The sequence below is a fragment of the Triturus cristatus genome, chromosome 2_2 (assembly GCF_964204655.1).
Source record: "Triturus cristatus chromosome 2_2, aTriCri1.1, whole genome shotgun sequence".
Classification (NCBI taxonomy): domain Eukaryota; kingdom Metazoa; phylum Chordata; class Amphibia; order Caudata; family Salamandridae; genus Triturus; species Triturus cristatus.
The window spans coordinates 1,215,913,352-1,215,939,444 of record NC_140582.1 but is presented as its reverse complement, the minus strand read 5'-3'; positions in this window follow the sequence as shown (position 1 = coordinate 1,215,939,444).

The following is a 26,093-nucleotide window of genomic DNA, read 5'->3' as shown; positions in this document are numbered from 1 at the left end:
GACTAATGGAATGGAAAACACCGCTATTGCTGGAATAATTATCGCCATTGTGCTATGCGTTGTTAATACAGCGCTAGCATGGCGATAATTTCCAGCGATAGCCGGCGATAAAAATCCTCACGCTAAGAGCGGCCAGCGATAATTATCGCTGCCGCTTGATAATATGCCCCTAATACGTACAGCCCCTGCTACCAGGTTATGGATAGTTTGGTAATCTGATTGGAGATTAAAAGCCTTAAACACCAATATTTCAGTTTCCCATTACAATGGCAATGGAGCACCAGCAGCTTGAGTGGATCTCAACACCCTCCCATGATCCAGAGCTCATGTATGTACTAACAGGCAAGCATCTAGTGCACTGAAGCACCTTCATGTACGGAGCACCTGGACACCCTGCCGAAGTACTCTGGAGACCACAAGGCCATGCTCATGGAGAATCAGGCCCGGACTGGCTGGACCTGGCATCATGCATTTTCCCCGGAAGGCTGGAATGGTGGGTGCCGGTTTTGCAGCATTGGGTTGCTGGTTTTGTTACTGGGTGCCGGTTTTGCAGCGTTGGGTTGCTGGTTTTGTTACTGGGGGCCGGTTTTGCAGCGTTGGGTTGCTGGTTTTGTTACTGGGGGCCGGTTTTGCAGTGTTGTGATGCTGGTTTTGTTTCTGGGGGCCAGTTTTGCAGCGTTGGGTTGCTGGTTTTGTTACGGGGGCCGGTTTTGCAGCGTTGGGTTGCTGGTTTTGTTACTGGGTGCCGGTTTTGCAGCGTTAGGTTGCTTGTTTTGTTACTGGGGGCTGGTTTTGCTTTTTCAAGCCGTTCTCAGTTGCTACATTTTACCACGACTCCCTGCGCTGGGTATTTCCCTCCTCATAGATTAGCTCCTCGCTGTCTTGGCGCTAGGGAATCCTTTCAGGTCTTAAGGTGCATTGCACATTCTGAATACACTGTCTATCTAAGGTTGTCTGCTGTTGTGCAAACACAAGCGTGACAGTGAACTATGGCCCGCCCCTAAAACAGGTTACTATAGGAACCGTTAACCGGGCAATAATGCAGGCATACAGTGAATGAACTCCTGTCTGTTTGGGGCATGTTTTGCATTTGTTACATCAGATAAATACCCTACTGCACAACCTTCTGGTAGCTGTCCTGATAACACAGTAGTTAGAGCAGACTGTGGCCCCAGTGGCATAACACAAAATAATGCCCTCCTCCTGCAGAATGTATTAAGGGGCCCTGAGAAGGCTGACCATATGTTGAAAACCAAAAACCGGGACATTTAGCAAACACAGAAGAAGGACAAAGCCTTTACATCAGCGGAGGGGCTCAAAATAACTTAAATGGCAACATGCATCAAAGGATGTGATGTAATGTCCAGAGCTGTGACTTTGCAGGTGGGGAACAAGGTTCCAGTCTTGGCGTTCAAAAACCTGTGACTCTGGGCAAATCATGTAATTTCCCTGTGCCTACAAAAAATCATTGTGTCCATATGTAATGTAACTGGTGCTTATGTAGAGCACTCCAATAATTTAGGAGCGAGTTTGCAATATGTAAATCAGCAAAAAAAGTGCCTGCATCAACATAGGAACACAGACTATGAGGCACTAGGGTACTAAATTAAAAGCAACTTTTAATCCCAGCCTTATGGGTGTTTTTTAAATTGTACTCTGATAAGAGCTGCTTACTCGTCCTGCCTTCGAGCACATAAAACCTGGATCCTATGTTTTCAGTAGATCTTCTAAATGAGCTAAATTTCTCAAAATCTGCCGGTACAGCTGGTGAAAACCCGGGATTGACCCAGCACGTCATCCAGGACACCTGGTCACCCTAGCCATCAGTCTCCCTTATCTCACAGATATTAATAGGCCATGGGCTGAATGTGGGCCCCCTGAAAGCATTGGGGGAGGGCAGCCTGCATTGCAGGGGCCAATGTACCCCCCTGTGTGACCCACTCCTAATGTTAGTGCTCAAATAGTTTGCACAGAGGGCAAACAAATGCCCAATAATGTACCCAGTGTTTGTACATATCTGGTGCATGTGATTGCTGTTTGCGACTTTCTTAGCTCAGGCAATTACTGCATGGTACAAAAGGTGTTACCTTTTCTTTCTTATATTCTTCCAACCTTTTTTATATCCTTCTTTATGCCCTTTTATCTATCCATTTGCTGATTCATCAGTTCTTTATTCCTCCTTCTTACCCTCCTCCTTTCTCTTTCCTGTGTCTTTCTTCCCTTAGCAGTGTTTGTTTTCCCGTCTCTTTCTTTCTCTCTTTTCATTGACTCCTTTCTTGTCTTTCTCTCCATACCGGTGTGTTTGCCTTCCATTGCCTTCCCTTTGTTCCCCTTCTCTCCCTTCCCTTCTCCAGCCTTCCCTTCCCTCCCCTTCTAGTCTCCCTTCCCTTCCCTAGCCTTCCCTCCCTTCCCTAGCCTTCCCTTCTTTCCCCTTCCCTTGCCTTCCTTCCCTTCTTTCCCCTTCCCTCCATTCCATTCCCTTCCCTAGCCTTCCCTTTCCCTCTTTCCCCTTCCCTAGCCTCCCTTCCCTTCCCCAACCTTCCCTTCCCTTCCCTCCCCTTCCATTCTCCCTTCCCTTCCCTTCCCTTTCCTCCCTTTCCTTCCCTAGCCTTCCCTTCCCTTCCCTTCTTTCCCCTTACCTAGCCTCCCTTTCCTTCTTTCCCCTTCCCTAACCTTCTATTCCCTTCGCTCCCTTCCCTCCCCTTCCTAGCCTTGCCTTCCCTTCCCTAACTTTCATTTCCTTTCCTTTCCTTCCCTCATTTCCTTTCCTTTCATTTCATTTCCTTTCCTTTCCCTCTTTACCCTTCCTTCCCTTCCCTTCTCCCTTGCCTGCCCTAGCCTTCACCTCCCTTCCCTTCCCTTCCTTCCCTTCCCTTCCCTTCACTTCCCTTCCCTTCTCTTCCTGTCCTTCCCTTCTCTTCCCTTCAAACCCCTTCTCTTCCCTTTCCTTCCCTTCCCTAGCCTTCCCCTCCCTTCCCTCCCCTTCCCTCCGCTCCCATTCCTTCACTTCCTTTCCTAACCTTCCCTTCAAACCCCTTCCCTTCCCCTCACTTCCCTTCCCTTTTCTCCTTGCCTCACCTTGCCTTCCCTTCCCTAGTCTTCACCTCCCTTCCCTACCCTTCCCTTCCCTACCTTCCTTACCTTCACTTCCTTCCGTTCCTTTCCACTACCCTCCCTCCCCTTCCCTTGCCTTTCCTTTCCTGGCCTTCCCCTCCCTGCCCTTCCCTTCAAACCCATTCCCTTCTGCTCCCGTCCCCTCCCTTCTCTTTTCTTCTTCCCCTTCCCTAGCCTTGCCCTGCCTTCCCTCCCCTATCATTATTTCCATTCCCTTCCCTCGCCTTCTCTTCCTTTCCCTTTCCCTTTCCCTTTCCCTCCCTTCCCTTCCCTTGCCTTCCATCCCTTCCCCTCTCTTTCCTTCCATCCCCTTCCGTTCCCTACCCTTCCCTTCCTTTTCCTTCTCTTTCCTTCCCTTCCATCCTCTTCGCTTCCCCTCCCTTCTATTCCCTTCCCTTCCCTTCCCCTTCCATTACCTTCTTTCCCCTTCGCTAGCCTTGCCTTCCTTTCCTTTCCCTTCCCTACTTTCCCTTCCCTACTTTCCCTTCCCTTTCCTAGCCTTCTCTTCCCTTTCCTAGCTTTTCGTTCTAACCCCTTCCCTAGCCTCCCTTCCCTTACTTAGCCTTCCCTTCCCTTCCCTAGCCTTGCCTTCCCTTCCCTTCGCCTGCCTCCCCTTCCCTCCCTTCCCTTCCCTTCCCTTCCGTAGCCTTGTCTTGCCTACCCTTCTTTCCGCTTCCCTAGACTTCCCTACTCTTTCCTTCCCTTCCATCCCCTTCCGTTCCCTACCCTTCCCTTCCTTATCCTTCCCTTCCCTCCCTTCCCTTCTCCGTTGCTTCGCCTTGCCTTCCTTTCCCTAGCCTTCCCCTCCCTTCCCTAGCCCTCACCTCCCTTCCCTTCCTTCCACTACCCCCCCTTCCCTTCTTCCCCTTCACTTCCCTTCCTTCCCTTCAAACCACTTTCCCTCCCTTCCCCTTCCCCTCCCCTCCCTTCCCTTTCCCTCCCTTCCCTTCCCTTCCCTCCCTTCCCTTCCTTCCTTCCTTTCCTTCCTTCCCTTCCCAGCCTTCGGCTCTCTTCCCTTCTCCTCCCTTCCCTTCCATTACCTTCTCTTCCCTTCCCTTTCCTTCCCTTCCTCTTGCTTCCCTTCCCTCTCTTCCTTTCCCTTCACTCCCTTCCCTTCTCTTCTCCCTTGCCTTTCCTTCCCTAGCCTTCCCCTCCCTGCTCTTCCCTAATCTTCCCTAGCCTTCACCTCCCTTCCCTTCCTTTCCCTTCCCTTCCTTCCCTTTCCAACCCTTTCTTCCCTTCTCCTCCCTTTCCTTCTTCTTGGCCTTGCCTTGCCTTCCCTTCTCTAGCCTTCCCCTCCCCTCCCTTCCCTTCCCTAGCCTTCGCCTCCCTTCCATTCCCTCCCTTCCCTTCCCCTTCCTTCTTCCCTCCCTTCCATTACCCTCCCTTCCTTTCCTTAGCCTTCGCCTCTCTTCCATTCCCTCCCTCCCTTCCCTTCCTTTCCTTTCCTTTCCTTTCCCTGCCCTTCCCTTCAAACCCATTCCCTTCCGCTCCTGTCCCCTCCCTTCTCTTTTCTTCTTCCCCTTCCCTAGCCTTGCCCTGCCTTCCCTCCCCTATCATTATTTCCATTCCCTTCCCTCGCCTTCTCTTCCTTTCCCTTTCCCTCCCTTCCCTTCCCTTCCATCCCTTCCCCTCTCTTTCCTTCCATCCCCTTCCGTTCCCTACCCTTCCCTTCCTTTTCCTTCTCTTTCCTTCCCTTCCATCCTCTTGGCTTCCCCTCCCTTCTATTCCCTTCCCTTCCCTTCCCTTCCCCTTCCTTCCCTCCCCTTCCCTTCCATTACCTTCTTTCCCCTTCGCTAGCCTTGCCTTCCTTTCCTTTCCCTTCCCTACTTTCCCTTCCCTACTTTCCCTTCCCTTTCCTAGCCTTCTCCTCCCTTTCCTAGCCTTTCGTTCTAACCCCTTCCCTAGCCTCCCTTCCCTTACTTAGCCTTCCCTTCCCTTCCCTAGCCTTGCCTTCCCTTCCCTTCGCCTGCCTCCCCTTCCCTCCCTTCCCTTCCATTCCGTAGCCTTGTCTTGCCTACCCTTCTTTCCGCTTCCCTAGACTTCCCTACTCTTTCCTTCCCTTCCATCCCATTCCGTTCCCTACCCTTCCCTTCCTTATCCTTCCCTTCCTTCAATTCCCTTCCCTCCCTTCCCTTCTCCGTTGCTTCGCCTTGCCTTCCTTTCCCTAGCCTTCCCCTCCCTTCCCTAGCCCTCACCTCCCTTCCCTTCCTTCCACTACCCTCCCTTCCCTTCTTCCCCTTCACTTCCCTTCCTTCCCTTCAAACCACTTTCCCTCCCTTCCCCTTCCCTTCCCCTCCCCTCCCTTCCCTTTCCCTCCCTTCCCTTCCCTCCTTTCCTTCCTTCCCTTCCCAGCCTTCGGCTCTCTTCCCTTCCCCTCCCCTCCCTTCCCTTCCATTACCTTCTCTTCCCTTTCCTTTCCTTCCCTTCCTCTTGCTTCCCTTCCTTTCCCTTCCCTCTCTTCCTTTCCCTTCCTTCCCTTCAATCCCTTCCCTTCTCTTCTCCCTTGCCTCACCTTGCCTTTCCTTCCCTAGCCTTCCCCCTCCCTTCTCTTCCCTAATCTTCCCTAGCCTTCACCTCCCTTCCCTTCCTTACCCTTCCCTTCCTTCCCTTTCCAACCCTTCCTTCCCTTCTCCTCCCTTTCCTTCTTCTTGGCCTTGCCTTGCCTTCCCTTCTCTAGCCTTCCCCTCCCTTCCCTTCCCTAGCCTTCGCCTCCCTTCCATTCCCTCCCTTCCCTTCACTTTCCTTCTTCCCTCCCTTCCATTACCCTCCCTTCCTTTCCTTAGCCTTCGCCTCTCTTCCATTCCCTCCCTCCCCTTCCCTTTCCTTTCCTTTCCTTTCCTTTCCTTTCCTTTCCTTTCCTTTCCTTTCCTTTCCTTTCCTTTCCTTTCCTTTCCTTTCCTTTCCTTTCCTTTCCTTCCCTTCCCTTCCTTCATTCCCTTCCCTTCCCTTCCATCCCTTCCCTTCCCTTGAATTCACTTGCCTTCCCTTCCCTCCTATCCCTTCCCTCCCCATCCACTTCCCTCTCTTGCCTTCCTTTCACTCTCCTTTCTTCCCTTCTTCCCTGAGCAGGGGGGAGGGGCTTCAGGGGCAGCAGCGGCGAGAATGAAACGGCAGGGAAAAAATTATTAAGAATAAAATAAGGGGCTACTGTGAGAGGACAGAATAGGCAGAGACACTAAAATTAAGAGGCACCAGGCAAGCGGAGACAGACGCGGCTCAGATGCAGGCAGGAGTCGGACTGCAGCCTTGAACCCTGACCAGGAGGAGGGCTCAGCACTGCGGCGAGCTGTCGGTGTAGCGGAGCTGCCGGAGAGAGCGTGGACCCAGGCCAGTGGTCACGATCCTACTCCTCCCTTCCCTTCATTTCCTTTCCCTCCCTTCCTTAATTTCCTTTCCCTTCCCTTCCTTTCCTTTCCCTTCCCCTCCCTTCTTCCCTCCCTTCCCTTCCCCTGCCTTGCCTTCCCTTCCCTTCCCTTGTCTTGACTTTCCTTCCCTCCCCTCCCCTCCCTTCCCTTTCCCTTCCCCTCCCCCTCCCTCCCTTGCCTTCCCTTCCTTTCCCTTCCTTCCTTCCTTCATTTCCTTCCCTTCCCTTCGATCACCTTGCCTTCCCTTCCCTTCCCCCCTTCCCTTAAATCCCCTTCCCCTCCCTTCCTTTCACTTCCATTCCCTTCTTCCCTCCCTTCCCTTCCCTTACCCTCCCCTCCCTTCCTTCCTTCCTTCTGTCCCTCTCTTCCCTCTCTTCCCTCATTTCCTTTCCTTACCCTTCCCTTCTATTTCTTTCCCTTCCCTCCCTCCCCCTCCCTTCTTCCTTCCCTTACCTTCCCCTCCCCTCCCTTGCCTTCCCTTCTCTGGCCTTGTCTTGCCTTTCCTTCCCTCCCCTTCCTTCCCTTTCCCGTCCCTTCCCAACCCCTTCTCCCTTGCCCTACCTTGTCTTCCCTTCCCTTCACTTCCCTAGCCTTCACTGCTCTACCTTCCCTTCCCCTCACTTCCCTTCCCTTCTCTTCACTACCCTTCCTTTCACTTTCCTCCCTTCCCTTTCTTCCCTTAACTCCATTCCTTTCCCCACCCCTCCTTCCCCTTCCCTTCCCTTCCCCTCCCTTCCCTTCCCTTCCCTTCCCTTCCCTTCCCTTCCTTTCTTTCTTTCCCTCCCTTCTGTTCCCTAGCCTTCCCCTCCTCTCCCTTCCCTTCCCTTTCCCACCCTTCCCTTCCCTTCCATCCACTTCCCTTACCCTTCCTTCCCATCCCCTTCCCGTCCCTTCCCTTCCCATCTCCTTCCCGTCCCTTCCCTACTTTCCCTTTCCCTAGCCTTCTCTCCCCTACCCTTTTTTCCATTCTCTTCCTTAGCCTTCCCTTCCTTTCCCTTTCCCTCCATTCCTTTCCCTTCTGTTCCCTTCCCCTCCCTTCCCTTCTTTCCCCTTCCCTAGCCTTGCCTTCCCTTCCCTTATTTCCCTTTCCTTCCCTAGCCTTCCCTTCCTTTCCCTTCCCTAGCCTTCCCTTCTCTTCTTCCCCCTTCCCTAGCCTTCCCTTCCGTTCCCTTCGCTCCCTTCCCTCCCCTTCCCTAGCCTTCCTTTCCCTTCTTTCCCCTCCCTAGCCTTCCCTACTTTCCCCTTCCCTAGCCTTCCCTTCCCCTGCCTTCCCTTCCTTCCATTCCCTTCCCTTCCCTAGCCTTCTCTACTTTCCTCTTCCCTAGCCTTCCCTACTCTTCCCTTCCCTTCCCTCACTTCTCTTCTCTTCTCCGTTGCCTCGCCTTACCTTCCCTGCCCTAGCATTCCCCTCCCTTCCCTTCCTTAGCTTTCACCTCCATTCCCTACCTTCCCTTCCTTTCCCTTCTCTCTATGTCCTTCACTTCCCTTCCCTCCCTCTCCTGCCCCTCCCCTCCCTTCCTTCCCTTCCCCCTCCCCTCCCTCCCTTCATTCCCTTCCCTTTAAACCCCTCCCCTTCTCCTCCCCTCCTCTCCCCTCCCCTTTCACTTCCTTCCCTTTCCTTCCCTTCCAACCTTTCCCTTCCTACATTCATTCCCTTCCCTAGCCTTCCCCCCTCGTCCTCTCTCTTCCCTTCCCCTCCCTTCCCTTCCCTAGGCTTCACCCAGCACACAGGCACCAACATTGCCTGCATCATCACATTCTCACAGCTTCCATACTCAACATTGTACAGCATGTCCACTCAACCCGTGTATGCACAGACACCTGACGCAATATGAGGTAGTGAGAAGAAACTCCAAGCGTGTCACATGGTAAGCAGTGAACACACATATGATGCTTCTTTATGAAAGGAATGCATTTCAAACTGAGTATCAGGCATACAGCGGTGGTGGGGGGTCACTTGGACTGATAAATATTGGAATGTTTGTATCACATTTTAGGAACAATTGGGGTGGCTTCTTTAAATATGGGATGCTAATTGAAGTGATGGCTTCCCTGTTTGAATATCAGCTCCACATGATTAGGAGCTTCCTTGTCTCCCTATGGTTTGAGATGTGAGAACGTCCTTTGTCACCATTTGCATGGGTGCAGGGGTAGGGTGCATGCACATCCGTGTGCTGCCCTTAAAATTCTGCCGTTCAATGGTTTGTGAGCCATTGATGCCTGGTTTCTGAGTGTCACCGCTCTTGACGTGGCCAGCCTCATATCCTGACACAAGGGTGCATGGTGCCGAAATTCTTTGGACCCCAGTGCCAGTGATTGAAAGGCACAAAAAGTGGTGCAGGCTGACATGGTTCACCTATCAAGGACACAGTGTGAGGAATATCCTTACAGAGCCTCTACGGCTCCTATGAGCGCCACCATGGAGATGTTGGGTCAGGCATGCTGCACCAGTATGTTTAATGTGCTGCACTTGGAAGCGAGTGACTCAAAGTACTAGGAGCTGGGCATGACAGTAGCCGTTAAAAGTAAAGATGAATTGCTGTAAGAAATTGGGTGGTTGGTCGAGGGGGTGAAACCATACTCAAGCAACATCAATAATTCTTGTCAGGGTGAACCACAAAAAGTCACCAGATTAACCTGGTTGTTTGGCACTAAAGCAGTCAGGTGTAAATTAGAGGAAATTTCTAAAGTAGTTTTGCGGCACACCAACAGTAATAAAGTGAAAATATTATACAAGAAAAATCCCAGACCAATTAAGATAAATAGAGTAAAAATGAATAAATGATTTGACACCAAAATGATGAAAATCCAATCAGTAGGACCAGAGATCTGTAGTTTTAAAGTTTTAGGTAAAATTAATGCCTAAAAGCACAAAGCACCAGATCCAGTTATCTGGTTGGGGTGGACCGGGTCCAAGTCACAAAGTCAGGCTGTCTGCAAAGGAGCCTGGATCAGACTCCCTCCCTTCCTCTCCGAACCCACCGATATCAACTGCAGACTGCCCCGAGGATCATCGCTCAGCCCCACGCTCTTCAACATCTACATGGCCCCCTCACCACCATCGTCAGACAACATGGGCTCAGCATTGTATCCTATGCCGACGACACCCAGCTCATCCTCTCACTCACGAAGAATCCCGAAGACACCAGACTCTGCTTCCATGAAGGAATGAAGAACGTCGCAAACTGGATAAAAGACAGCTGTTTGAAGCTCAACTCAGAGAAGACCGAGGTTCTCATTCTCGGACCTTGCACCTCCGCCTGGGACAACACCTGGTGGTCTTCTGCCCTCGGGAATCCACCCACCTCTACAGACCACCCTCGAAACCTCAGCATCATCCTCGACTTCTACCTCTTCATAAACCGCCAGATCAACGCCGTTGCTTCCACTAGCTTCAACTGCCTGCGCATCCTTCGCAAGACCTTCAATGGATCCCCTCGACTTCAGAAGGACCGTCACCCACGCGCTCATAACCAGCAGTCCGGACTACGGCAATGCCCTATACGCCGGAATCAACAGAACCCTTTTACACAAGCTCCAGACCATCCAGAACGCCGCACCGACTCATATTCGGGAAACCGCGTCACAAACACATGACCCAACACCTACGAGACCTCCACTGGCTCCCTGTTGAGAAGAGGGTCACCTCCAAACTCCTCCCCCACGCCTACAAATCCCTCAACAACTTCGGACCCAAATACCTTAACGAGAGAGTTTCCTTCCACGTATCCAAGAGGAACCTCTGTTACGCCGACCTCGCCCTGACAGAGGTCCCCTGCATCCGTAGAAACAGAGCCGGCGAGAGAGCTTTCTCCTACATTGCAGCCAAGACCTGGAACGAGCTCCCTGTGAACATCAGATTCTCCTCGACCCTGCACATGTTCAGGAAGGACCTAAAGACCTGGCTCTTCAACTGATCCGGAGCTGCTCCCTCCCCACCCCCAGTGCCTTGAGATTCTCATGGGTGAGTAGCGCGCTCTACAAACCCCTGATTGATTGATTGATTGGAACTGATACCGGACTGAGATCCATCCACTGTTAAAAGTACATTGTGTCCTGGTGCATCAAAATGCAAAGTCCTTGCATTGGCCTGCACGGCATGGGCTTTGAGGAGCCGTCAACGGGAGCTGCAATCTGAGGTACTGCATCAAGATGTATTGTGCTGAGTCAAGGTCAATGTTACCATAGAGGGTAGCTTACGATGCGGAGTCCAGGGCTAAGATGTGTTGCAATGCATTGAGGTCAATTAAGCCTCTGGTGCTGCAAGGACATGGGTCGAGATGCGCTGGTACTGAACTGAGGTCCCTCGAGTTGACCCAGTTGTCGGTGTCAAGATATGTTGCACTTGGTCAGTGCTTGCAAAGCCACCGATCAGAATCTGCGATGTGTGGTCTGGCGTCGCGGTGCATCGAGCTGAACCGGTTGTTGGTATCTAGATACGTTGCACTCGGTCAGTGCTTGTGAGGCCTCTGAACTAGAGCTGCAATGCACAGTCCTGCATCGAGATGCATCAGATTGCGTCCCTGCAGAGAAGTCATTTATACCCCTGTAGCTCAGAACAGGAGGCCAGCTAACTTGCCCTTGAGACACTCTGGTGTAATGATGCATGGGATGTTGAGCGTGGATGCTGTGAGAATGTGATGATGAATAAATGTTAAATATAGATGCTGTGAGAAAGTGTTGATGAAGCATGGAATGCTGAGTGTGAATTCTGTGAGAATGGAATGTTGAATGGAATGTTGAGCGTGAATGCTGTGAGAATGTAACAATGAATGGAATGTTGAGCATGAATGCTGTGAGAATGTAATTATTCATGAATGTTGAGTGTGGATGCTGTGAGAATGTAATTATTCATGAATGTTGAGTGTGGCTGCTGTGAGAATGTAACAATGAATGGAATGTTGAACGTGGATGGTGTGAGAATGTGATAATGCATGGAATACTGTGCGTGGATGCTGTGAGAACGTGATGTGTGGAATGCTGAGTTTGGATGCTGTTGGAATGCAATGATGCATAGAATGTTGAGTGTGGATGCTGTGAGAGTGTGATGATGCATGTAAGGTTGATAAGGGAAACAACCTTTACAATGCAGTCATTACATCGCACTACATTTACAACGCAGTCCTTACATCGCAACATCCTTTACAACGCATGTCACTACAATGCATCCATTACATTGCATGTCACTTTAACGCATGACACTACATCGCATGTCACTACAACGCAGGCATTACATCGCATGTCATTACAACGCATACCATCACAATGCATAGTACCCCTACACTATCCAACACTTACCCTACTATTGCACCCTCTAAGGTTAGAATAGTAATTTTTACCCCTACACTATCCAACACTTACCCTACTGTTGCACCCCCTGGAGTTAGAATAGTAATTTTTACCCCCACACTAACCAACACTTACTCTCTTGTTGCACCCCTTGTAGTTAGAATAGTAATTTTTACCCCTACACTATCCAACACTTGCCTTACTGTTGCACCCCATGTAGTTAAATAGTAATTTTTACCCCCACACTATCCAACACTTACCTTACTGTTGCACCCCATGTAGTTAGAATAGTAATGTTTACCCCCACACTATCCAACACTTACCTTAAATGCAATGTAATGGTATGTGTTGTAAAGGTATAAAATGCGATGTAATGAAATGTGTTGTAAATGTAGTTTTAAAACATTTGTTGTAGTGGTATGCAATGTAAATGTATGCGTTGTAAAGGATGCTGCGATGTAAAAACTGCATTGTAAAGGCATGCGTTGTAAATGTATGCGTTGTAACCTCATACATTCGTTGAGAATGGATGCTGTGAGAATGTGATGATGCATGGAATGTTGCGCCCGGATGCTGTGAGAATGTGATGATGCATAGAATGTTGAGTAAGTATGCCATGAGAATGTAACGATTTATGAAATTTTGAGTATGGAATGTTGAGTATGGATGCTGTGAGAATGCATTGGTGCATGGAATGTTGAGTATGGATGCTGTGAGAATGTAGTGGTGCATGAAATGTCAAGTATGGATGCTGTCTGAATGTAATGAAAATGGAGGTCTGTGGGTGGATGCTGTTAAAATGTGCTGATGCACGGAATGTTGAGCGTGGATGCTGTGAGAATGTGATGATAGATGGACGTCTGCGTGTGGGTGCTGTTAGAGTGTGCTGATGCATGGAATGTTGAGCGTGGATGTTGTGAGAATGTGATGATACATGGAGGTCTATGTGTGGATGCCATAAGAATGTGATGATGCATGGAATGTTGAGCGTTGATGCTGTAAATGTGTCACAATGCAAGAAATGTTGGAGGGCGAATAAATCCCTAACAGGAACTGTCAGGCCCTGTCAGTAACCTAAGGACCTACCATTAAATAAAGAACTATTCTCCTAAATGAATGGCTCCAGTCTCTTGCATGAAGATACTGCCCTCTAAGCACAACACTTTCCTTCTTCCTATCATTCTCGCTGCCTTCCCTCTGTACTCTTTCCCTCTGTCCCTCCATTTTTAGGTCTCAGCCTGACATAGGCAGCGCATGCGCTGTCTCGTCATATGAAGCTTCTTGGAATCAATGCAATTCCAGAAGCCTCGTCCCAGCTCAGCCTTCAGCTGTGATTCGTGCGCGTCGTTTGGTGTCACGCATTATGCCAAAGGCAGTGCAATGATTGCACTGAAGGCATGTCAATCATTCCTTGTTGCCACCCTGTCTCCTTTTAGGCACGCTCACCGGGATTGGATCGTTTACGGGCGGATTGACACTCTTTCCTTTAAAGGGCTCCTAGCACTATTTTTTTCTCATTTGCAGCGCCGTCCACATGCTTGTAATGTCCGCTGACAGTTGCGATCGTGTGATCTGTATGTCGGAGGGAGCTTGTGAGGTGACCGCCGCTGCAGAGATTTAAATAGGGAAGTGCGCAGGATCAGACAGAGACTCCTCGGACCGCCAGCGCGCCGGGCTGAAATCTCAGGACTGGGAGGACATAATGTGTGTCAAAGGTTGTTGTACCGTGCTGAACCCTCTCCCTCCTCTGTGTTTCTGGCTGACTTTGCATCGGTTCCCAGAAAAAGTGCTGGTTCTCAGAAATAAAGTGCTGCCTGTGCGCCAAGTCCACAGGGCTTGTGAGAGGGCAGACGTGGGCTGCAGGGCCTGCTTCCTGCCCTAGTGACCCAAGACCCACTCATGACCTGGCGGGGTCTGGAGAATAACTCAGTGCTCAGCATGCCCATCCAGTCCTTTGCCGCTGTGCCTCTCTGGAGGACAGCCTGCTCTCACGCGCATACTATTGTTCATCACCAAGCTGACGCATGCGCCTGAGGCAGAACCTGCACCCTGGACGTGGCTGCACACAGAGTACAAAGGCAATGCACAGTTTGTACGGCAGGATCACAGAAATCGTTTACTTCTCTCCTGAATCCCGTCATCTCTATCTGTAGTGGTCTCAGCCCCACAGGAGCAGCACGTGCTGTATCCGAGGCAGTGGTGAAGCAGTCCATACGCTGGTGGGACCTCTTCTGAGTGTACAGCGGGGTGTTCCTCTTCCATGCCCATTCAATCCTTGGCCTCTCACTCCAGTGCCGTGGTAGCAGCACCAGCACAAGTTAAGGTGCTATAAGACAAAGCCTTCCAAGCAGTCTCACCTTTAGGAAATGTTTTCAAGGAGTTTGTACCAGTAATGAAAGTACTCTGGTAAGGCGCTTCAGCAGCAGCAGCACATAGACCACCCGCCTTAGAATGTGGCTTCAAACTTAACATTCTTTATAGCTGTTCAAACACCAAAGAAGAGTCCGAAGAGCACGTAAATCTCTTTTGACATACAGTTGGGAAGCTCTCTCTCTGAGTGGGAGGAACCTGACCAGAGGCGCTGATTGGTTGAGACAGAAGCAAGCAGTCATTTTCACCATGATTGTGAGCAATTTGTAAACACAAGATTCTCCCAGTGGAGGCCACGGTTAGCAGGTGGGTACCAATAGTGTGGGGGCACAGCTACACCCGGCTGTTGAGGCCACGTATCCTACCGCAGCGGCAGTGGCACACACCAGCCCTGCCCAGACCCACTGCTTGAGGGTCAAGGAAGTGGTCTGGCGGTGGGGGTGGGAATGAGAGGTTCTCACTGGTCCAGACCAGACTGTCATCCTGCCCAGGTCATCAACCCTGTCAAGATTCAGTGCTTGAGGGTCAAGGAGGTGGTCTTGGGGGATGGAGCGGGGGAGGATCTCACTGGTCCAGGCCAGTCCGTCTTCCTGCCCAGGTTCTAGGAGCTGAGCACGTGAAGCAGAATAGACTGTGCAGTTTCAAAATGTTGGCATAGGAGGCCCACTCTGATCATACAGCATCTGACCCAACCAGTGGGTGTCCCATGGATGGACAGGTTCATTGGGATGTATGTGGGTTCAGTCACGGGTGCTCCGAGCAGGGGCGGTGCCTTGAAATACCCTGGTTGCGTTCTCTTGTAAATAATTCATGCCAATATCTCGAATAATGACGCGTCATACAAGGCTTCTTGGAATCGATACGATTCCAGAAGCCTCATCCCAGCTCCGCCTTCAGCTGTGATATGTGAGCGTCGTTTAGCGTCACGAATTATGCCAAAGGCAGTGCAATGATTGCACTGAAGGCATGTCAATCATTCCTTGTTGCCAACCTGTCTCCTTTTAGGTATGCCCACCGGGATTGGATCATTTTCGGGTGGATTTACACTTTTTCCTTTAAAGGACTCCTAGCACTATTGCTTAGGTCTCGGCCTGACGTGGCAGCGCATGCGCTGCCCTCGACATGCGAGGCTTCTTGGAATTAATACGATTCCAGAAGCCTCGTCCCAGCTCCGCCTTCAGCTGTGATTCGTGCGCGTCGTTTGGCGTCACGAATTATGCCAAAGGCAGAGCAATGATTGCACTGAAGGCATGTCAGTCCCTCATTGTTGCCACCCTGTCTTCTTTTAGGCACGCCCACCGGGATTGGATCGTTTACTTGCGGAGGGACACGGCCTCCTTCAATTACTCAGAAAGCACTATATAATTTTTAGGGTAAGTGAAGGCGGCCCTACTGTCCCTATGGGGCTTTGTTGGAGCCGGCCTCGTGGCGTGGTCCTGTTCCCCCTCGCTCAGCCGCACGAGGCCCCATGCACCTCGGGGCCCCTCCATCTTGGATTACACGTCACTTCACGTGACCACCGCCGTGACCCTGCTCTACCCGGCCTCGGTCCCAGCGAGGCCCGACATCGAGGCGCCCACCCCTGGCCCGGGGGATACCACGTGAGCCCTTCCCACTCCCGGCGGAGGGCAGTATCGATGGGACCCCCAACCGTCCTTCCACACCTAGGTGCGACCGCCCCACAGCTCTCTGGGGCCTGGCGCCTCTCCTGCTGGGCGTCTGGCCGCGCCCTACCCGGCCTCTCTGCCCTCCTGGGCGCAAGGGTCCGGACATCAAAGGGCTCAAGACCTATATCTGGGGCGACCCGACCACAAGATGTCAGTTGTATCCTGGATTCAAGAGCCCTGCTGATCGGATCGCGGCTGACCCTACGGAGAAAGACTCTTCCTGAAACTACCTGCTGAGCCCTGCTGACGACGTCGCAGCTCCATCGTGCTTACAAGACCTTCACGAACCTTTGGGGCCCTGCTGACGCCGTCGCGGCCCGACCTTGTTGCAACAGACCACCAGAGCCCAGCTGACCTCGTCGCGGCTCGACCGAAGCGGACCTACCACCGGAGCCCTGCTGACTGTGTCGCGGCTCGACCCAAGCGGAACTACCACCCGAGCCCTGCTGACGCCGTCGCGGCTCTCCACGTCCGAGCCGCTCCGAGACCAGCACCCAAGGTCTGGCGCAGAGCCCTCCCATACCTGGTCGGTACTAAGACTGTCCCGCTACCCTATTCCTTCCAAGACATTGAGACTCTTACTGGATCTCTCGATCCCACTGTACATATTGAACGTGCTCCTTTCGTTATATAAAGAACCAAGATAAGCAACTGATCCAGAGTCCTGTGTGGTGGTGTTACTGGGCCTAGTACGATTATAGGAGAAGGACCTCTCCTAGGAGGCTTCTCAGTGGCGCTCGGCTATAACTTGGCGGTAGGAAGGTGCCCGGAGTAGTCCCTCCGACTCCCCGGTGGTCCTCCCTCCAACAGGCTTGCTCCTTATCCTGGTGCGCTTCTGTCGTTTTGCATAATCCTGGTGCGCTTCTGTCGTTTTGTATTATGTTGTGAGGTGTGTTTGTTTCATGTGAGCGTTTTGTTTGTAGTAGTGCCCTGTCCGTGAATTTTCTTATCCCCCCTCCCCCCGCACGCACTCCGCTGTCTGTGGCTTTCCAGCCCCCTCTTGCCCCCCTCCACCGCCATTTCAAATGCTTGTTCGCACCTCCCCCTGCCCGCACTCCGTGAATTTTCGCACCCCCCGCACGCACTCCGCTGTCCGTGCCTTTCCAGCCCCCTCTTGCCCCCCTCCACTGCCACTTCAAATGCTTTTTAGAAGTTGCGTTGGTCGTTTCTGTATAGGAGCCCGTAAGTTGGTCCTGGGAACCATTATTTTCCTCCCAGCCTCGCACACGGAAACATGAATGTGTGTGTGTGCCTGTGTGTTTTTGTCCATGTGTGTGCCATCTGTGTGTGTGCCTGTGTGTGTGCACGCGCATGTGTGTGTGCACATCTGTGTGTGTGTGCATCTGTGTGTGCGCGTATGGGTCTGCATCTGTGTGTATGTGTGCATGCCTGTGTATATGAATGCATCTGTGTGTGTGTGGGTGCCTGCGTGTGTAGTGGAAACATGCATTCTATTTCCCTTCTTATGGGACCTTGTTTTCTAGTGTCCTCGGTCACATACTGTTAATATTTCATAAAAATGCACATGATTTGCAAAACTAATCTGTAAACCTGCACCAGTAGGTTTACACCTACGCGTGGAAGTATACATATACATTTTTGGTAATTCTCATACAATTCTTTAAGTACTGGTGGGACGCTGCGAAAGGTGAAGCTTTCCCATGATGCTTGCAAGCGTAAACAGTTTTGCACACATAATTGTGTATAGTTTACAATTATATGTGTGCATATGTTTACCAATGGCATTCACAATTGCTAATTTGTTTAATCTTCACTGAAAAAAACATTCTTCCTACGATGAAAAATCCCTGTCCTTACTGCGAACAATTTTTTTTGACTTCCACTTTGAAACAAACTCATCCCTGCCCTAGACCAGAGTCAATTTCTGAAAGTTTTCAGTGTGGAGATAAGCACAGAAAATATTTGTGTACATCCACAACCTCACAACTTTGTGGATGTGCACAGTATTTCAACAACTTCATCACCTTAGAGCATGCACTCCCCTCCCACGAGAGCAGACTTACTGCTGCGTAACATTGTAAAATATTGGGGTAACGTCACTTGTGAGCTAATGAAGGTACCAATGTAAATTCATATATCGTGAATACTTAACAACGATGTGCACTCTGCATGTGTACGCAGAGTTTATACGTCCAAAGCGTTGTAAGGCTGTACCTAAAATTATAACTAATACATTATGGTCCACGGTAAAACACTCAAAACAAACAACCCGCAACTGTAAAAAAATACAGAGATGTCTTCACATACGCATTACAGATAGATTTAAAGTAATTTCTAAAGTCCGTAACTTTTTATTTCTGTTATAGTTAAAGATAGACCGCAATAATATTTCTTACAAAAAAAGAAAATTGTGCCATTTTAAAAGAATTTCAGGAATACTCCTGGGAAACTACAACTGTCTCAGATTACCAAGAGGATTTGCCGTGGATATCTGATTAGGTACACAGACTGTGCAAATGTGCATTCCCTCTCTCAGAATCGGGAAATAGCTTGTATACATCTTCCTGTGTTTGAACTGGGTCTGAGCACCCATCACATTTGTGGTTGTTCACAGACATCAGTTAGGGGCAGACATGTGCCACCCAGGGCTTGGCCCGTGGTTGCCCTGACCCTGGCTTTTCTAACCCTGCTATTGAGGGTCATGAAGCTGCGACAGGAACAAATATTAAGCAGAGCTCTGGTAGTCCAGGCTACTTTTTGTAGTGTACACTCCTTCCATTTCTGTGGCACCTCAGCTGCAAATATGAGGCAGCTTTGGGGCTAAAGGTTGCAAAAGGGGGTCATCCATGTAATGGTATCAAGACCAGAGGTTGTATTGTCACTTCCACTGCGCCTGGCATTTTGCTGCAGTGACGTCTGAGGTGTTGTCTCCTTCCGTTCCATCCTAAAACAACCATTGAAAATGCAATAGGTCTCGCCTTTGATTAAGTTAAAGCCATTTGCTTTGCTAATGGTATTGTATAGGAAAGGAAATGGCTTTTTTACTTTTAGCGCGAGGCGCGCGCGCTATTTGCAACGTAGACAAAATTGCCTGTCTTCTCCTTTTACAAATGTTGAAGCTCCTTAAACAGGTCTGGCATTAGTCTTGCGACAGAATGTTGTCATTGTTAAAGCTATTTAGCAGTTTTGAGGCTATTTTGTACGCAGGTCTTCCATATTTCGCTTTTTTGATTCTTATGGACTGGGGGATCGCGTTTTCTCCAGGCTGTAAAGCATGTGGTGCTTTTTGGCTTGTCTCTTCCAGCACACAATAAATTGGTGTTCAGATCGCCTCTGCATGGGATGAGGTGCTATGTCTATTCCCAAAATGTTACTGAAGGCTGTCTCTACTTCAACGGCTCATGATTCACACACAAAAATCAACAAACTAAAAAGACGGATGCACCATAAAACTAGGCTGCAACAAATCCCAGCATGCCCCTTTAACTTCCACTTATCCCTAACCCAATCAACAGAATTTCAAGTCAAACACTCAGACAGGAACCAAATACTCGCTCTCTACTACTCACTCTCTACTATTCTCTACTACTCACTCTCTACTACTCACACTCTACTACTCTACTACTCACTCTCTACTACTCTACTACTCTCTACTACTCTCTCTCTACTACTCTCTCTCTACTACTCACTCTCTACTACTCACTCTCTACTGCTCTCTACTACTCACTCTACTACTCACTCTCTACTACTCTCTACTACTCACTCTCTACTATTCTCCACTACTCTACTACCACTCTACAAATCACTCTCTACTACTCTCTACTGCTCACTCTCTACTACTCCTCACTTTCTACTACTCTCTCTACTACTCACTCTCCACTACTCAATCTCTCCTACTCAATCTCTACCACTCACTCTCTACTACTCACTCTATTACTCTCTACTAACTCACTACTACTCTACTACTCACTCTCTACTACTCTCTCTACTACTCACTCTCTACTACTCACTCTCTACTACTCACTATCTACTCACTGTCTACTACTCTACTACTCTACTACTCTACTACTCTCTACTACTCACTCTACTCACTCTCTACTACTCTACTACTCTCTCTACTACTCACTCTCTACTACTCACTCTCTACTACTATCTACTCTCTACTACTCACTCTCTACTACTCACTCTCTACTACTCACTCTCTACTCACTCTCTACTACTCTAGTACTCTCTACTACTCTCTACTACTCACTCTCTACTATTCACTCTCCACTACTCTCTACTACTCAATCTCTACTACTCTACTATCTACTACTTTCTCCCTCTACCACTCTCTACTACTCACTCTCTACTACTCTACTTACTCTCTACTACTCTCTACCATTCTCTCTCTACTACTCACTCTCTACTACTCACTCTCTACTACTCTACTTACTCTCTACTACTCTCTACTACTCACTGTCTACTACTCACTCTCTACTACTCTACTTACTCTCTACTACTCTCTCTACTACTCTCTACTACTCACTCTCTACTACTCTCTACTATTCTCTCTCTACTACTCACTCTCTACTACTCACTCTCTACTACTCATTCTACTACTCTCTACTACTCTCTCTCTACCTCTCTCTACTACTCACTCTCTACTACTCACTCTCTACTACTCTCTACTACTTTCTCTCTGCTACTCACTCTCTACTGCTCTCAAATACTCACTCTCTACTATTCACTCTCTACTACTCTCTCTACTACTCTCTCTCTACTACTCACTCTCTACTACTCGCTACTACTCACTCTCTACAACTCACTCTCTACTACTCTCTCTCTACTACTCTCTACTACTTGCTCTCTACTACTCACTCTACTACTCACTCTCTAGTACTCTCTACTACTCACTCTCTACTACTCTCTACCATTCTCTCTCTACTACTCACTCTCTACTACTCACTCTCTACTACTCACTCTCTACTACTCTACATACTCTCTACTACTCTCTCTACTACTCACTCTACTACTCTCTACTATTCTCTCTACTACTCTCTACCACACTCTACTACTCTCTACTACTCACTGTCTACTACTCACTCTCTACTACTCTACTTACTCTCTACTACTCTCTCTACTACTCTCTACTACTCACTCTCTACTACTCTCTACTATTCTCTCTCTACTACTCACTCTGTACTACTCACTCTACTACTCTACTACTCTCTCTCTACCTCTCTCTACTACTCACTCTCTACTACTCACTCTCTACTGCTCTCAAATACTCTCTCTACTATTCACTCTCTACTACTCTCTCTACTACTCTCTATCTACTACTCACTCTCTACTACTCTCTACTACTCGCTACTACTCACTCTCTACAACTCACTCTCTACAAATCACTCTCTACTACTCTCTACTACTTGCTCTCTACTACTCACTCTCTAGTGCTCTCAAATATTCACTCTCTACTATTCACTCTCTACTATTCTCTCTACTACTCTCTCTCTCTACTACTCACTCTCTACTACTCTCTACTACTTGCTACTACTCACTCTCTACAACTCACTCTCTACTACTCTCTCTCTAGTACTCTACTACTCACTCTCTACTACTCTACTACTACTTTACTACTCACTCTCTGCTACTCACTCTCTACTACTCTCTCTACTACTCACTCTCTACTACACACTCTCTAATACTCTTTACTACTCAATCTCTACTACTCACTCTCTACTACTCACTCTCTACTACTCACTCTCAACTATTCACTCTCTACTACTAACTCCCTACTACTCTACTACTCTCTCTCTACTACTCACTCTTTACTACTCAATACTACTCACTCTCTACTAATCTCTACTACTCACTCTCTACTACTCTCTCTACTACTCTCTCTACTACTCACTCTCTACTACTCACTCTCTACTACTATCTACTCTCTACTACTCACTCTCTACTACTCACTCTCTACTACTCTACTACTCTCTACTACTCACTCTCTACTACTCACTCTCCACTACTCTCTACTACTCTACTATCTACTACTCTCTCTCTACTACTCTCTACTACTCACTCTCTACTACTCTACTTATTCTCTACTACTCTCTCTACTATGCTCTACTACTCACTCTCTACTACTCACTCTCTACTACTCTCTACCATTCTCTCTCTACTACTCTCTACTACTCGCTCCCTACTACTCACTCTCTACTACTCACTCTCTACTGCTCCTACTTACTCTCTACTACTCTCTCTACTACTCACTCTCTACTACTCGCTACTATTCTCCCTCTACTACTCTCTACCACTCTCTACTACTCTCTACTACTCACTGTCTACTACTCACTCTATTTACTCTCTACTACTCTTTCTACTACTCTCTACCACTCACTCTCTACTACTCCCTCTCTACTACTCTACTACTCTCTACTACTTGCTCTCTACTACTCACTCTCTACTACTCACTCTCTACTACTCTACTTACTCTCTACTACTCTCTCTCTACTACTCACTCTCTACTACTCTCTACTATTCTCTCTCTACTACTCTCTACCACTCTCTACTACTCACTGTCTACTACTCACTCTCTACTACTCTACTTACTCTCTACTACTCGTTCTACTACTCTCTCCTACTCACTCTCTACTAATCACTCTCTACTACTCTACTACTCTCTACTACTCTCTCTCTATCTCTCTACTACTCACGCTCTACTACTCACTCTCTACTGCTCTCAAATACTCACTTTCTACTATTCACTCTCTATTACTCTCTCTACTACTCTCTCTCTACTACTCATTCTCTACTACTCACTCTCTACAACTCACTCTCTACTACTCTCTACTACTTGCTCTCTACTACTCACTCTCTAATACTCTCTACTACTCACTCTCTACTACTCACTCTCTACTACTCTACTACTCACTCTCTACTACTCACTCTTTACTACTCAATACTACTCACTCTCTACTACTTTACTACTCTCTACTACTCACTCTACTCACTTTCTATTACTCACTCTCTACTACTACTCTACTACTCACTCTCTACTACACACTCTCTAATACTCTCTACTACTCAATCTCTACTACTCACTCTCTACTACTCACTCTCTACTACTCTCTACTACTCACTCTCTACTACTCACTACTCACTCTCTACTACTCACTCTTTACTTCTCAATACTACTCACTCTCTACTACTTTACTACTCTCTACTACTCACTCTACTCACTTTCTACTACTCACTCTCTACTACTCTCTACTACTCTCTCTAGTACTCACTCTCTACTACTTACTCTCTACTACTCACTCTCTATCTACTAACTGTCTACTACTCACTCTCTACTACTCACTCTCTACTCACTCTACTACTCACTCTCTACTACTCTACTACTCTCTACTACTCACTCTCTACTACTCACTCTCCACTACTCACTAACTACTACTCACTATCTACTACTCACTCTCTACTACTCTCTACTACTCGCTACTACTCACTCTCTACAACTCACTCTCTACAAATCACTCTCTACTACTCTCTACTACTTGCTCTCTACTACTCACTCTCTAGTGCTCTCAAATACTCACTCTCTACTATTCACTCTCTACTATTCTCTCTACTACTCTCTCTCTCTACTACTCACTCTCTACTACTCTCTACTACTTGCTACTACTCACTCTCTACAACTCACTCTCTACTACTCTCTCTCTAGTACTCTACTACTCACTCTCTACTACTCTACTACTACTTTACTACTCACTCTCTGCTACTCACTCTCTACTACTCTCTCTACTACTCACTCTCTACTACACACTCTCTAATACTCTCTACTACTCAATCTCTACTACTCACTCTCTACTACTCACTCTCTACTACTCACTCTCAACTATTCACTCTCTACTACTAACTCCCTACTACTCTACTACTCTCTCTCTACTACTCACTCTTTACTACTCAATACTACTCACTCTCTACTAATCTCTACTACTCACTCTCTACTACTCTCTCTACTACTCTCTCTACTACTCACTCTCTACTACTATCTACTCTCTACTACTCACTCTCTACTACTCACTCTCTACTACTCTACTACTCTCTACTACTCACTCTCTACTACTCACTCTCCACTACTCTCTACTACTCTACTATCTACTACTCTCTCTCTACTACTCTCTACTACTCACTCTCTACTACTCTACTTATTCTCTACTACTCTCTCTACTATGCTCTACTACTCACTCTCTACTACTCACTCTCTACTACTCTCTACCATTCTCTCTCTACTACTCTCTACTACTCGCTCCCTACTACTCACTCTCTACTACTCACTCTCTACTGCTCCTACTTACTCTCTACTACTCTCTCTACTACTCACTCTCTACTACTCGCTACTATTCTCCCTCTACTACTCTCTACCACTCTCTACTACTCTCTACTACTCACTGTCTACTACTCACTCTATTTACTCTCTACTACTCTTTCTACTACTCTCTACCACTCACTCTCTACTACTCACTCTCTACTACTCTACTACTCTCTACTACTTGCTCTCTACTACTCACTCTCTACTACTCACTCTCTACTACTCTACTTACTCTCTACTACTCTCTCTCTACTACTCACTCTCTACTACTCTCTACTATTCTCTCTCTACTACTCTCTACCACTCTCTACTACTCTCTACTACTCACTGTCTACTACTCACTCTCTACTACTCTACTTACTCTCTACTACTCGTTCTACTACTCTCTCCTACTCACTCTCTACTAATCACTCTCTACTACTCTACTACTCTCTACTACTCTCTCTCTATCTCTCTACTACTCACGCTCTACTACTCACTCTCTACTGCTCTCAAATACTCACTTTCTACTATTCACTCTCTATTACTCTCTCTACTACTCTCTCTCTACTACTCATTCTCTACTACTCACTCTCTACAACTCACTCTCTACTACTCTCTACTACTTGCTCTCTACTACTCACTCTCTAATACTCTCTACTACTCACTCTCTACTACTCACTCTCTACTACTCTACTACTCACTCTCTACTACTCACTCTTTACTACTCAATACTACTCACTCTCTACTACTTTACTACTCTCTACTACTCACTCTACTCACTTTCTATTACTCACTCTCTACTACTACTCTACTACTCACTCTCTACTACACACTCTCTAATACTCTCTACTACTCAATCTCTACTACTCACTCTCTACTACTCATTCTCTACTACTCTCTACTACTCACTCTCTACTACTCACTACTCACTCTCTACTACTCACTCTTTACTTCTCAATACTACTCACTCTCTACTACTTTACTACTCTCTACTACTCACTCTACTCACTTTCTACTACTCACTCTCTACTACTCTCTACTACTCTCTCTAGTACTCACTCTCTACTACTTACTCTCTACTACTCACTCTCTATCTACTAACTGTCTACTACTCACTCTCTACTACTCACTCTCTACTCACTCTACTACTCACTCTCTACTACTCTACTACTATCTACTACTCTCTACTACTCACTCTCTACTACTCACTCTCCACTACTCACTAACTACTACTCACTATCTACTACTATACTACTACTCACTATCTACTCCCTGTCTACTACTCACTCTCTACTCACTCTCTACTACTCACTCTCTACTACTCTACTACTCTCTACTACTCACTCTCTACTACTCACTCTCTACTACTCACTCTCCACTACTCACTCTCCACTACTCAATCTCTACTACTCAATCTCTACTACTCTACTATTATCTACTACTCGCTCTCTACTACTCTCTCTCTACCATTCTCTACTACTCACTCTCTACTAATCACTCTACTATTCTACTACTCTCTACGACTCACTCTCTCCTACTTTCTACTCTCTACTACTAACTCTCTACTTCTCACTCTCTACTCACTCTCTACTACTCACTCTACTTACTCTCTACTACTCTCTACTACTTTCTACTACTCTCTACTACTCACTCTCTACTACTCTCTACCATTCTCTCTCTACTACTCTCTACTACTCACTCTCTACTACTCACTCTCTACTACTCTACTTACTCTCTACTACTCTCTACTACTCACTCTCTACTACTCTCTTCTATTCTCTCTCTACTACTCTCTACCACTCTCTACTACTCTCTACTACTCTACTTACTCTTTACTACTCTCTACTACTCACTCTCTACTACTCACTCTCTACTACTCTACTACTCTCTACTGTTCTCTCTCTACTACTCACTCTCTACTACTCACTCTACTAGTCTCTCCCTACCTCTCTCTACTACTCACTCTCTACTACTCTCTCTATACTGCTC